Source organism: Ambystoma mexicanum, chromosome 7q, assembly GCF_040938575.1.
Source record: "Ambystoma mexicanum isolate Mex_15411 chromosome 7q, UKY_AmexF1_1, whole genome shotgun sequence".
In the NCBI taxonomy this organism is placed as follows: Eukaryota; Metazoa; Chordata; class Amphibia; order Caudata; family Ambystomatidae; genus Ambystoma; species Ambystoma mexicanum.
In genome coordinates, this window is record NC_090941.1 from 442959070 (window position 1) to 442971202 (window position 12133).

Genomic DNA, 12133 nt, shown 5'->3' on the forward strand with positions numbered 1-12133 from the left:
CGAACAAAGTTTTTTTCCCATTCAGTCTATGGTAAAAAAATACATTTTGGGACCCCCCCTATAACTTTTTCCCCCCTAGACGAATCCTCACCAAACTTTGCAAAACAATTCGGAGTGGGCCATATACTTCTTTTGCAAAGTTTGGTGAGGATTCGTCCAGGGGGAGCGAAGTTATAAGCCACCCAAAAAGTGCTCTTCCTATGGGAACAGCTACTTAACCATAACTACCGTGGCCAGGTAATATAAATATACATTTATTGCACATATATATATATATATATATATATATATATATATATATATATATATATATATATATATATATACACACTAATATGTTATTATATTATCATTTTTAGCCGTGGCTACAGCATCAGCCAGTAAATCGCAGGTTTATGCTTGTGTGGCTAAGGCGAGCTACGACTGGGGTGATTCTATCCCCGGTTATATGGGCCCCCATTAACATTATAACCATGGTTATAAACAAACATTTTAGGGGATTATAGACACTCAAATTGCATAAAATAAATTACAGTAGATTTTGTAATATATTTTTTCAATCTGTTATCAATTTCATCTTTTTTTATAATTTAAAGGGTGGCCCTTAAAAGGGCCGTTGTGGAGGCAGGAAAGAGGGGGTGGAGTGAAACAGGGGAGGAAGCCACATAAGGATTAAACATACAACAAAGGGAATTACAATAAAAATAAACATATGTTTTTGGAGTATTTTCTTTTTTTAAACTTTTTTTTTTAAAATGGGAAAATTGCCACTAAAAAATAAAAATGATGGATTACATGGATGACAGTTAATCTGGTGTTCAGATATTAACCTCTCCCAATCTTAAATTGTGGCACCTCCCGTAGCTATCCATTCGAGGCATCGTCCACACAGGACTCTCATCACTGAGACATCAGGAGCTGGTAAAATTGTAGCATGTGCAGTTGACACTGCTGCCAAAGTTAAGACTTCATTCAGTGTTGGTGATGATTTCCCACTGATGGATGCAGGTGGTGGAGGTGCTGCTGATCTCTGTGCATGTAGTGCATGAGCCCCATGCATTTTTATTTTGTGGTGCTCATGCGACTTCTGATACACATCATCCACATCATCCCAGTGGACTTGCACCAGATGATTTATCATGAATGATGTTCCCAGAATTTGTGACGTAACATTAGAAGGGAACATCTTAGTATTTTCTTGAACAATGCCCTTCCTCCGCCTCTTTTTTAGAACAGTATTCTTTCATTTTGAAGTATCTCCAACTGTCTGTGGTGGTCTTCATTCCAGTTTTATTTTGTTGTCATCATTGGTTCTGCTATCATGGTTGGACCTGTTGGAATGTCCAACTGGGGAAACAACAAAAATTACAACACTAAAAACAGAATGCCTCAAAAAATCAAAAAGTCAAAAAAGGGAAAATAAAAAATAGACAAACTGAACAAATCACAAGACAAGGGAAAATATGATTAGGTGAAAAGTGGGTAAAAACTAAGTATTATTAAATAAAGAGTTAAAGCGCTAAAAGTTCTTGCAGTTACTCAGATACCCATTCACTAATAAGCACTGATTGCAATGATCAATGTACATTTTCTTTTGTGGGTGGGGTGTTTATTCGCGGATACACACCGCCGCACACACTGATTGGACATTTTCGTACGTGCAGATGTCCTCATACGGTATGGGCATATAAAAGGTAGCTGGGTCAAAAAAATCGCAATGTGTGATTAGACCATTTGTTAACACATAATAGGGCGTGATATGATTCCCTGGTGCTTGAGGCGCAAAGATTTGTAGCTGCGATGAAGGAACTATTGGGTCATTTTCCATGTTCTGATTTCATTAACCCGCATGGGTGTAATCACGTCAATGCACCACAGTGTGTCGTTGGCTTGTTCATTGATGCGGCTAGAAGATTCTGCAGCCCATGATGCTAATGGCTGTTAAAAACAGACATGAAGCTGTGTAGCCACATAAACGTAACTTTCAAAGTGATTGGGCCTTCTATGGATGTAGCTACTGCCACGTGCAGGCACAACTCTTCATTGGGTGATGTGATCGGTCACTAATTTAGGTGCAAACAAGTCATTACACTTGCATGTACCCAGGCATACGAACACGACACTCTGGTTTGCTATATCACCTAACAGCAGTTATAATCCTCCCCCAAACACCTTTTTCATGTTTTTTGTCATTGCTTTTGGTCTCTTGGTGAATGAACTTCATTGTGAGCCTTCAGGATCTTTTAAAAACAGTACCTTGAATTATCCATTCCTTTTTACCTGCCTTCTTCCTATACCTTTGTCCTTTGTCTTGTGCTATGTAGTTTGACATTTTAGTTTGTTATGTATTTGTTTTAAAGTTGTTTGATATTCAGTTGCTGTCCATTTTGTGTAGTGTATTTTTACAGTTTTTATTTTTCCTCCACGGTCCTGCACATCAATATGTCTATGACCAGCGGTGATGATGAGGTGGTGTGGTTGGCTTCAGCTTTACTGCCACGGAAGAAGCAATGTGCACAAAAATATGTAGCTGACAGTTGGCAATATTACAGCATAAAGGACGAACACAGCACCAAGGAGATTGAAGAGCTAATGTGGAATTTCTGCGGTAGGGTTTTGCAGATAGGATCTTCACACAAGCCGTTGCAAAGCTTGCAGACATCAACATTATTTGAACATCTTGTCCGTGTTCATTGGGGTTAAGTGGATGACTCCTGTAGGAAAGCTCATGTGAAACATAAGGTTAAAGCAGATGGAGCAAGACCAGCACACAAGTATTTTTTCATCTGTGAAACACAGACTTCCAATTTGATTTTATTACCAACTTTTTTCCACCAAGTAACACCGAACCTCAGTCCATCCTGTTTTTTGTCATGTGCAAAACCTGTTACAGTATGATTGAGGTGGGAGGTGGCATCCTAGGCACTTTGGGCAAGGCTCTTTTAAAAGAAACAGCCAATTGGCAATGCTAGGTATATTGTTAAGTGTCAATATTTTTTTACCCCATTTTTTACCCCATTCTTTAGAAAAAGAAACATTAAAAAAGTACATTTTAAATGCAAAAAAAACTTTTGTTATATGTATGAATCATAGTCTTTTCCCTTCCCAGTTCCTAACTCTTTTTTCCTTATCCCCAAAGAGTTTGTTTTCAGGGCCAACTTTTCAGTTTTAAAAATAGACAATAAAAACACATACTGTAAATATCAATCAAAGACCTTGAACAGATCCTTTCATTACAATGGGCCGCATTATAAGTCCAGCGGTAACCGTGCATGTAAAACCGGCAGGTTGCCATCAGACCTGCAAATTTTATCAGTGCCTGGCTTGCCGGAAAATCTGGGTGTTTACAACCCCCGTGTTCCGGGAAGTCAGGCACCAGGAATTGTTAGTCCCCATTCCAATTTGTGTCTCATAGGACTCAATGGGAATGGGGGCCACCGAAGCACCGGCACCGTTAATAAAGGTGCCGGTGCTTCTGTGTAACTCTGCGGGTGGGTGCTGTTCCGCCCGCCAGGTCTGACCCTGGTGGGCAGGACTGCACCCGCCTGCAGACTCGTAGTGCGCCAGTCCGGTAACAATGGTGCCGATAGGCTTACCGGCACCGTTATTACCAGACTGGCATACTTGTAATGAGGTGCAGTGTGTTCAAAAAATGACATATCGTTATGTATTTTATTATATGCACAGTTATTCTATGTGGTAGCCACGTGTAGACCTCCCCAGTTGTTGGTGCTTTTAGCTGCACATATATTTTGACATTGTGGCCATAAAAAAACATTTTTTAAAAAAAACATATCTTCATATATATAAGGGCACTTGTCTTATCAAGATTTATTTTAAGATATATTGAGTGCAGCCTTTGTACACAGTTACATTTACTTTAATAAATCACTCTCAGCTGCTTGATTTGTTTCACTAGTGCAACACCAGTGGTTTATTGCTACTCTAGGGAAACATCAGATTGTATTTTAGAATATGTTGCCTCTTTTAATGGACCCGCATTCAAGTGCATGTTAATTTACTCCAAATATGGTAGAAGATACTGCTCTGTGGATTTGAATGTTGGCACTCTGTCTAATTCGACTTACAGCCGCCCGCCCACCACAGCTCCTAGCTTGCTTTCTGGGGCAAGAGCGTGGGTGATACAGATGGGGGAGGAATGTCATTGGGCATGGCTGACCAAGCTGGCCGCCCAAAGATGAGCACTTGACCTTTTGTCTTGGCTGCCCATGCACCAGTGAAACTTATTAGTTGGCACACTCTTGGGCACACTCATCTATTTGAAGAGGGCAGACTGTTTGACGACCTGGAGCCTTATTCTATAATGGCACTTATGGAATCTTGGCTGGTGGAACCAATTGTGGTTGAAGGTGGCATATTATCCATAAACCGGCCGTTAAAGGCTCCCATGGGTGACCTAAGGGAGGCTTGTTAATAGGCATTAGGAACTCTCTCAGAATGGTGGAAAGACCAACCTGATCATTGAATATCTTAATGGCCAAGATTAAGCAGGGAATTTGTCATTGTTAATATCTATGACCCTCCTAATAGATATCCTCATAGATTGGTTCTATTTGAGATTGAGACTATCATCGGCAACATGAGCTCTTGTTTTGCTTGTATCATTTGTGGGGATTTTAACTCCGACATTCCTGCAATTCAAAGTGTTTCAAATTGTGAGGGCCAATTGTTGTCCTTGCCTGCTGATGATAGTCCGCTTGCATGCTCTTGTGGCAGGGTTTTGGAGATCGCTACTCCTCTCTATTCTTTTGGTTTCTTGATGATTAATGGTGCTACTCCATCAGACTGTCCACCCAAATGCACTCATTTTGGTCCCAACTCAGGTAGGGTTATAGAGTATGTTTTTTGGCCCATAACGTTGGTACTGTGGTTGACATGGACATGTTTCCTCGGTTAGAGGGTGACCAATATTGCCTGGTGATGTCTTTATATCTTGAAGATTGTGCTTTGGTTATATAGGCTGCCAGTGACTTAATGGTGAACTCCTCTTTAAACTACATTTCCTGGAATGAGAACAGACTTGAGAGGCCTCTGTGCATCTTTGTGTTGTACTGAACTCCTTTGTTAGTCGCTCTTCACTCGAGGGCATAGATGGTCATAGACTTAGTGCCCCCAATGTGATTCAGGACTTTGGCGAGGTCATTTGCACCGTTGTCGATCTTGCCTTTAGAAGGAGAGTTTGCAGAAAAAAGAGACCCACATCCCTCCTGTACAAGCACCAGCACCACTATGATGTCACCTTAGTTTCCAGGAGGAGGGATCTGCGAAGGGAACTGAGCAACATTGTGGCAGGCGATTTCTGCCTAGTGTGCTTGTGTTGTGTTTGAACACAGCCAAGTTGGCATATCGAAAACAGCGCTGTTTGGTGGATGCAGCTGTCAACAAGGATGTACGGACATTTTGGAAACTGATTATTGTTGATCATCCTGAGTGTAATCTCTTGGGTGCCTCTGTCGGCTTATGTTGAAGATGTGGAAAAAAACTTTGGGAGGAGTTGAAAAAAAAGCTGTGGCGGTGTATCTTTGTTGGATAGATAGCATTATGGACGACCTGGTACGGGTCTCTAAAACGTCAGTAGGACTTCAGAAGTTATTGTCTGTGTTACATGCATATTTGAAACAAAATGAGCTAGTAATTAATTTAAACAAAACTTAAGTTGTTGTGTATGCCCCAAGACCATCAAGAAGAACGCAATTTGATTGAAAAATTGATAATAGGATAGTGGATGTAGTGCCGACGTATCTCTATTTAGGGATCCTATTCGATGGCTCTCCTTCCATTGATTCGCACTCAAGGACACTAGACCATAAGATCCCAACCGCTATTTCTCAAACCAAAATTATTTTATATAAATTTGGTAAATTCACAATCAGACCTGCTATCTCCTACTGGAGACAAAAAGGTTCTGCCTACCCTATTGTATGGTCTTGAGACCAAGAATATTATCTCTTCTGATATTCTACACCAACTAGAGGCTAAATACTCAATGTGTACCTGGTCCTTGGTTAAGACACAAACTGCGCCTTACTTCCTTGAGTGCGGAGTATCATTGGAGACTATGTGTCCTGTTTCGTAAATGTCTGACTTTTTGAAGATATGACAATATACTTACCATTTTATCAGCATACATGTTGACCACTGGACATTCATTTGTTAAAACTTGCGTATCATCTATTTATAACATCATGGCTAAAGCTGATTTGACCTTGGAAGTTCTCATCGCCAATCCCACTCGAGCAAAAGAAAAAATCTTTAGACATGACTGGATTGATACGAGAACAGAGTGCCTCTCTTATAATGATTATCAAGCATTAGTCTACAAAGATAAAAAACTTAATGTTCTGGCCTCTTACTTAAACCAGTCTCCTTCACCACAAGTAAGAACAACTATCCTACATCTTTGTTTCAATTTGTTCCCTACGCGTGAAATTTTGGCCAGAAGAAGGCTCTCGCCCTCGACTGAAAATTACTGCTTCTTCTGTCGGAATGTGGCTGTTAAGGAAACTCTCAAACATATTATAGCTGAAAGCCCGGCCGTAGAGGTCCAGAGACGGAAATATTTTGAGTTGCATATGTCTTATATTAGTGCGATACGCGCTAACACCCGATGGTCAGTATTGCTTTCAATCAGCTCAACCAGCATTCAAATTGCTATTCACAATTTTCTGGCTGCGATTAAATTGAATGTGAATTTTGTTTCCTGCTTGGGATCAGAATTATAAGAACTTTCTAGGTCCATCATTTGCTCTATAATGCTCTAGGAAATTCAACCTTGAACTGAATTGTGTATCTGTCTAATTACCAATTGGGTGGTATTCTAATTGTTTTAATCTTCTCTTTGTTCTGGATTAAGTTTTGCTTAATTGTGATCCCTTCTGCAATTTCACAATTTTAATTCTTCTTTTGTTTTCTTTTATGATCAACTAACTTCAGTGTATTTTTATATTTTTTTATCATATATTTATTGCCATATTTGATGTTTGTAATTTTTAGGATGTTTATGAATTTGTTAAATATTTAAAAAGTTGATTTTTCAGCTACATTCAATAAACAAACAATAATAACGATAGCATAGCATTATAACTCCACTGCAGTAGACATCATGAGGATTATTACGAGCTCTAATTTCTCACGTGGCCCGGGCCCAGATGTCATTTGCACTGATATAGATGCTGATACCTAGGCATCGGTTCTTGACTGCCTGTTCCAGCGGATTGGCAAGTCACAGCTTTTTCCCTCCTCATGGATATAGCAGATTGGATTCTAACGTGGCCTAAGCAGGGCGACCAACTGTCTTGCACTTTACACTGTCATTCAGCAGGTATGGCTGATTAGCCAGTGCCCTGTGTATGTGGCTTTTATAGATTACAGTGCAGCGTTTGACACAGTAATGCAAAATAATCTCTTGCAAAAGCTATCTGCCTGGAATGTATCTCCTGGTCTTTGGTCGATGAGCAGCCAACTACACTGTGGAAAAAGGGTGAAGGCTAGTTTGAACCAATCTGGGTCTTTCTCTTCCTGGATCCAGATGGTGTGGGGCCTAAAACGGGGCTACAATCTTGCTCCCCCTCTGTTTATTTTATATCTCACAGATATGGGGACCGCACTATCAAATCCCCCTTCGATTCCTCCCAAATTGGGTGATTTCCCTCTTCAATGGTTAGGATATGCTAATGGTATCATTCTCCTTGACCTTACTAGCATCTCTTGATTCCTTGAAGAGACTTTTGGATGCCTTAGACCTTGTGGTTAATATTCAGAAAACCAAGGTTATGGTGTTCCATCCACCTGGTGGCTGCTGGATTACAGCACCTTGGGATTTGGAGGGAGTCCCCCTTGAGGTAGTAAAGGAATACACACACTTGGGGAATAACCTTGAGGAAGGCCTGTGTGGGACCTCTCATCTTGATCATGTTAAGGTCAGATGCTTGCAGGCCATAGGATCTGCAGGAAAATTGGCCCACATTGGTGGGGGATACTCAGCTGAAATGTTGCCCCAGTTTTTCTTTGCAATGATTAGCCCCATCATCATGTATGGGGCCGAAAGCTGGCATTTCGCCAATGTATTTATTTATTTATTAAATGTGTATAGCTCACCTAACTCTTAGGCATCTGGGCTCTTGTACTTATGAATATGGTTACACTTGCAATGAATTGAAAGTAGCAGCACTGGAGTCATGTCTGCTTAAAAGACTGTTCCCGGTGCCTACTTGTACTCCGGTGCAGGCAATCTACCTAGAATTTGGCATTTTCTCCTGTAAGGTGAGGCAACAGTTGTCTTTGGTGAATCTTTTTTGGCATTTGGCCAATGCAGAAGACAACACATTGAATTCTATTATTTTGAAGGCTGCACTGAGTAAGTTTGTCTATATGCGTGGCTGTGTTTTACACTGTATTGTGGAGCCAGCGTAACGATGGCTGACATTGGCCTCTGGATTTACATTCCAATGCTCTTATCTTCGGTACAACATAGCCTTGCAAGAGGTGGTTTATACACACTTCCGTGAACAGTAAATTATGCACTTGGTAACCAAGAATAACAGCAGATTATTTTTGGAGTATTTTCTTGCTCAGGATTGCATTCCGAAGTACATAGAGCAATTTGTAGGTAATTCCCTGATATGAGATATGAGATTATATTAAAATAAAAGCAAATTCTGTAAACGTTCTGTAAAAACTCTGGAGGTGACATGAGCGTGGGCACATATACCTGTGCCTCTGCACTTGTTTAGGCTATGTGGCCATACTCCTTAGATCCTGTGCAGCACATGCTCATTTTGTGCGAATCACTGAAGGCTAAATGGACCGTGGCCATGCTTGGCGCTGCTATAAACAATTTTTGTCTTGACAAGGCTGTCTGGGAACATTTTAATATGGAAAAAGGTTGTGTGTTTGTTGGAAACCTTTAATCATCAGGCAGAACCCTAATGGTATTTGGTATGTTTTATGTTGTGTTTCCTCTTGTACTTGTGTTGAAATGCCATTGTAGAACTCTTTGTAACGCGGCATAATACAAAATTAAAAAAAATATCTTTCTATTTATCAACAGTACATAACAATGTAAATATTTTAAAAAGTTAATTATACATGCAGACAAGGTTTTTTAACAACAGGTTTAATCAGGGGGAATGTGGTTGTACACTTTCTTTTTAATTTACCTTCTAGACTGAGTTTCAGGGGTTTTGTTGTTTTAAGTTCTCACCTTAACGTTCGAGCAACTAAAGTTTCTTCCTCTAATTTTAAAGGTTTTGTTACAATGTATTGCTCACCTTAACTTCCCTGCAACTAAAGCTTTTTCCTTGAATTTCAAAGTCGTGTTTCAATGTATTGCTCACTTTAACGTCCCTGCAACTAAAGTTATTTCCTTGAATATATATCTATACTAGTTTAACTACCTGACTTTGCCCGGGATTTCAATTCTTAGATTTTAAAATCTAAGATCGGTAAGTCTCACTTCAGTTTCTTCAGATGTTTCATTGCTTTGTTTTTTAGCAGCACAAATTCTCAGATTAGTAATCTCTCTGGAGTTTCTTCAGCAGTTTCATCCCTTCATTGTTCAGCAGCACTAATTCTCTTAACAGCAAGTCATGTTTCAGTTTCGCCAGCAGTTTCATTGCTTTGTTTTTTTAGCAGCACAAATTCTCTGATTAGTAAGTCTTGCTTCAGGTTTTTGAGCACTTCATTGTTCTGTCTAAAAGCATTTTGAATTCTATCAGCTTCATGGTCTTGAGATCTTTGTTCTTCAGAATGTTAACCATGTTTCAGTTTTTGATGTTTTGTTTTTATTCGAGTGGGATTAAATGCTGCTGTCTTTTTTCATGGCATTTCTGTAAAAATGTATTTGTGGTATTAAATCATTAATGAAAGGAGAGAATACAGAAGAAAGAAGTATTTTTGTTAAACATAGCACCTTATTCAAATCAACAGATTCAACTATCTCATCTTCAAATTGTAGCAAAATTCCATTTGATGTCATGCGGGTGAAGTACCTGTCCTTTACAATATTTTGAGATAGAAATTAATCAGCTGTTGATCAAGTTTCAGCTTTGATTGCGATGATGAACACTTTCTACAAATGACCTGTAGTTGGTGGTATAACACCACAAAATGTAATGCCGAAAAACAAAGCCGAAACAAAAAAAGATTAATTGTCTCGAGAATGGGATGACATACTGAGCCAGAAATAGTTGCATTCATTCGGCAATGAATTAGAGAATATTCTATGTAAAATTTATGACACCAGAACTCACCGTTCATGAGGAGTTACGTGCCCAAGAATGAGAATGCCACATAAAAACACACATACCCACAAACAAACACAACTTTGTTTTATATATATATATAGATATCTTTCAGCTAGCCAGGTAAATATATGCCACCAATTTAAGACAAGCAATGAGATCATGCAGATTTCTTGTTTTGACATCCCTGCTCAACAAACCCATTATACATTTCTAATAGACTAATACAGGTGACCAGATGAATGATCGCAAAAATTATTCTTTAATAATTTAAAACATTGCTACACATATGTAATCACATTTTGGAACATTGCTCTGCATACACAATATGAACTCACATTTTTTTTTAAATGTATTTTGTCCTCCATTCCATTCTATGTGTATCTGTATGTTGCATTGTTACTCTTGTGGATGTATTTTATTTTGTTGCATAACATCAGAAAAGATGTATCACTTATCAAATTGAAATTAGAATGCAAACGAAATGCACTAATTCATTGATGTATTAACTTTTCACAGAACTGTCATAATGCTTTAGCCTTGAAAAGGCCTGATGGGTGGAACACATGGCCAAGATGTTGGATTTTTGAAGTCTCTATTGTACATAAACTTGGTAAATATATGGATCACAATAAGATGGTTTGCCTGCCTGAAACTTATGGCAACTGTATGACATCACACTGCATTTGAGAGAAACGGAGTCCATGGGGCTGGATGTGCTTCCCACTCCAAATGTACACTTTTGCCAATATTCTGATGCTAACAGACTAAACACTGATGGCATACATGTTCCACCAGTTAGGAAAAACCTGAGGCATGCAATTTGTTTTGTAACTGAGCCATCATCCACCCTTTGAAAACATGTGCAACACCATTGAGTACGCCTATGAAATGATTCATAAGTGTTTTGGAAACCACTTAATCACCTCCACGTGAACGTGACTGCTGATTGCTGTCTAGAAATTGCCATGCTCTGCTCAATGCATTGTTCTCATTATCTGTAGCACGTCTGATTTCTGCTAGCTAATAAAGTATGCAACGTGGTGAAAGAATAAATTGAACTTCTCTTTGTGACATTTTGTTCTCTACAAAGGGAGCAGAGTAATGGCAGCCTCGCTTATCACTTGGCCTACAAGTGCATTTCCTCAGTTTATGTCATATGTCATGACTTGGTTCAATACAAATTTTACTATCGCTAATTCTCTGGGCAACAGCAATGATTTAAGAAGGGATCTTCGCTACTGTTCATTGTTTAGCCATGGGTCTGTGGCAGTCAATAGACCTCTTTTCTTCCTTAATCTTCCATAGTCATGCACTGTCCCAAATGTGTAGGTGGAGTCAGTGAAAATTGTCTTTTAGTATAGTTAAATCTTGTTTAAATGTAACAAGTTCTGCTATTTGTGGATATAATGCATATTAAACTTCCTGATTTCCTGATTTCATCCCTCTGCTTTCATTTCTCAAACAAGACCCATCAAGGTAGTTCTCTTCATCAGAATTGTATCAAGGGATGCTAACACATCCTTGCACTGTTTGATGAGCTCCATGATAATTCATTTCAATCATGAGGAGCTCCATCTGCCTGGCATTGCAGTAATGAGGATGGATATAAAATGAACTTCTTAAAAAGGTTTACACTGGCTGAATTAGACAAAAATATCCCCTATTTATTGAGGCTCAGATAATTGTTGTGTCTATGTTTTGAGGTACTGCAATAATAACTGGTGATAATAACACTACATTTTCATAACTCTGCACCACCAGTGCAGCTGCTTGTATTGAACACAAACAAGGAATCAACCTTGTGTGATGGGATATAACACTCTGGTGGTTGATGCTTGTCACCATGCTTTTATGTTAATACTGCTTGA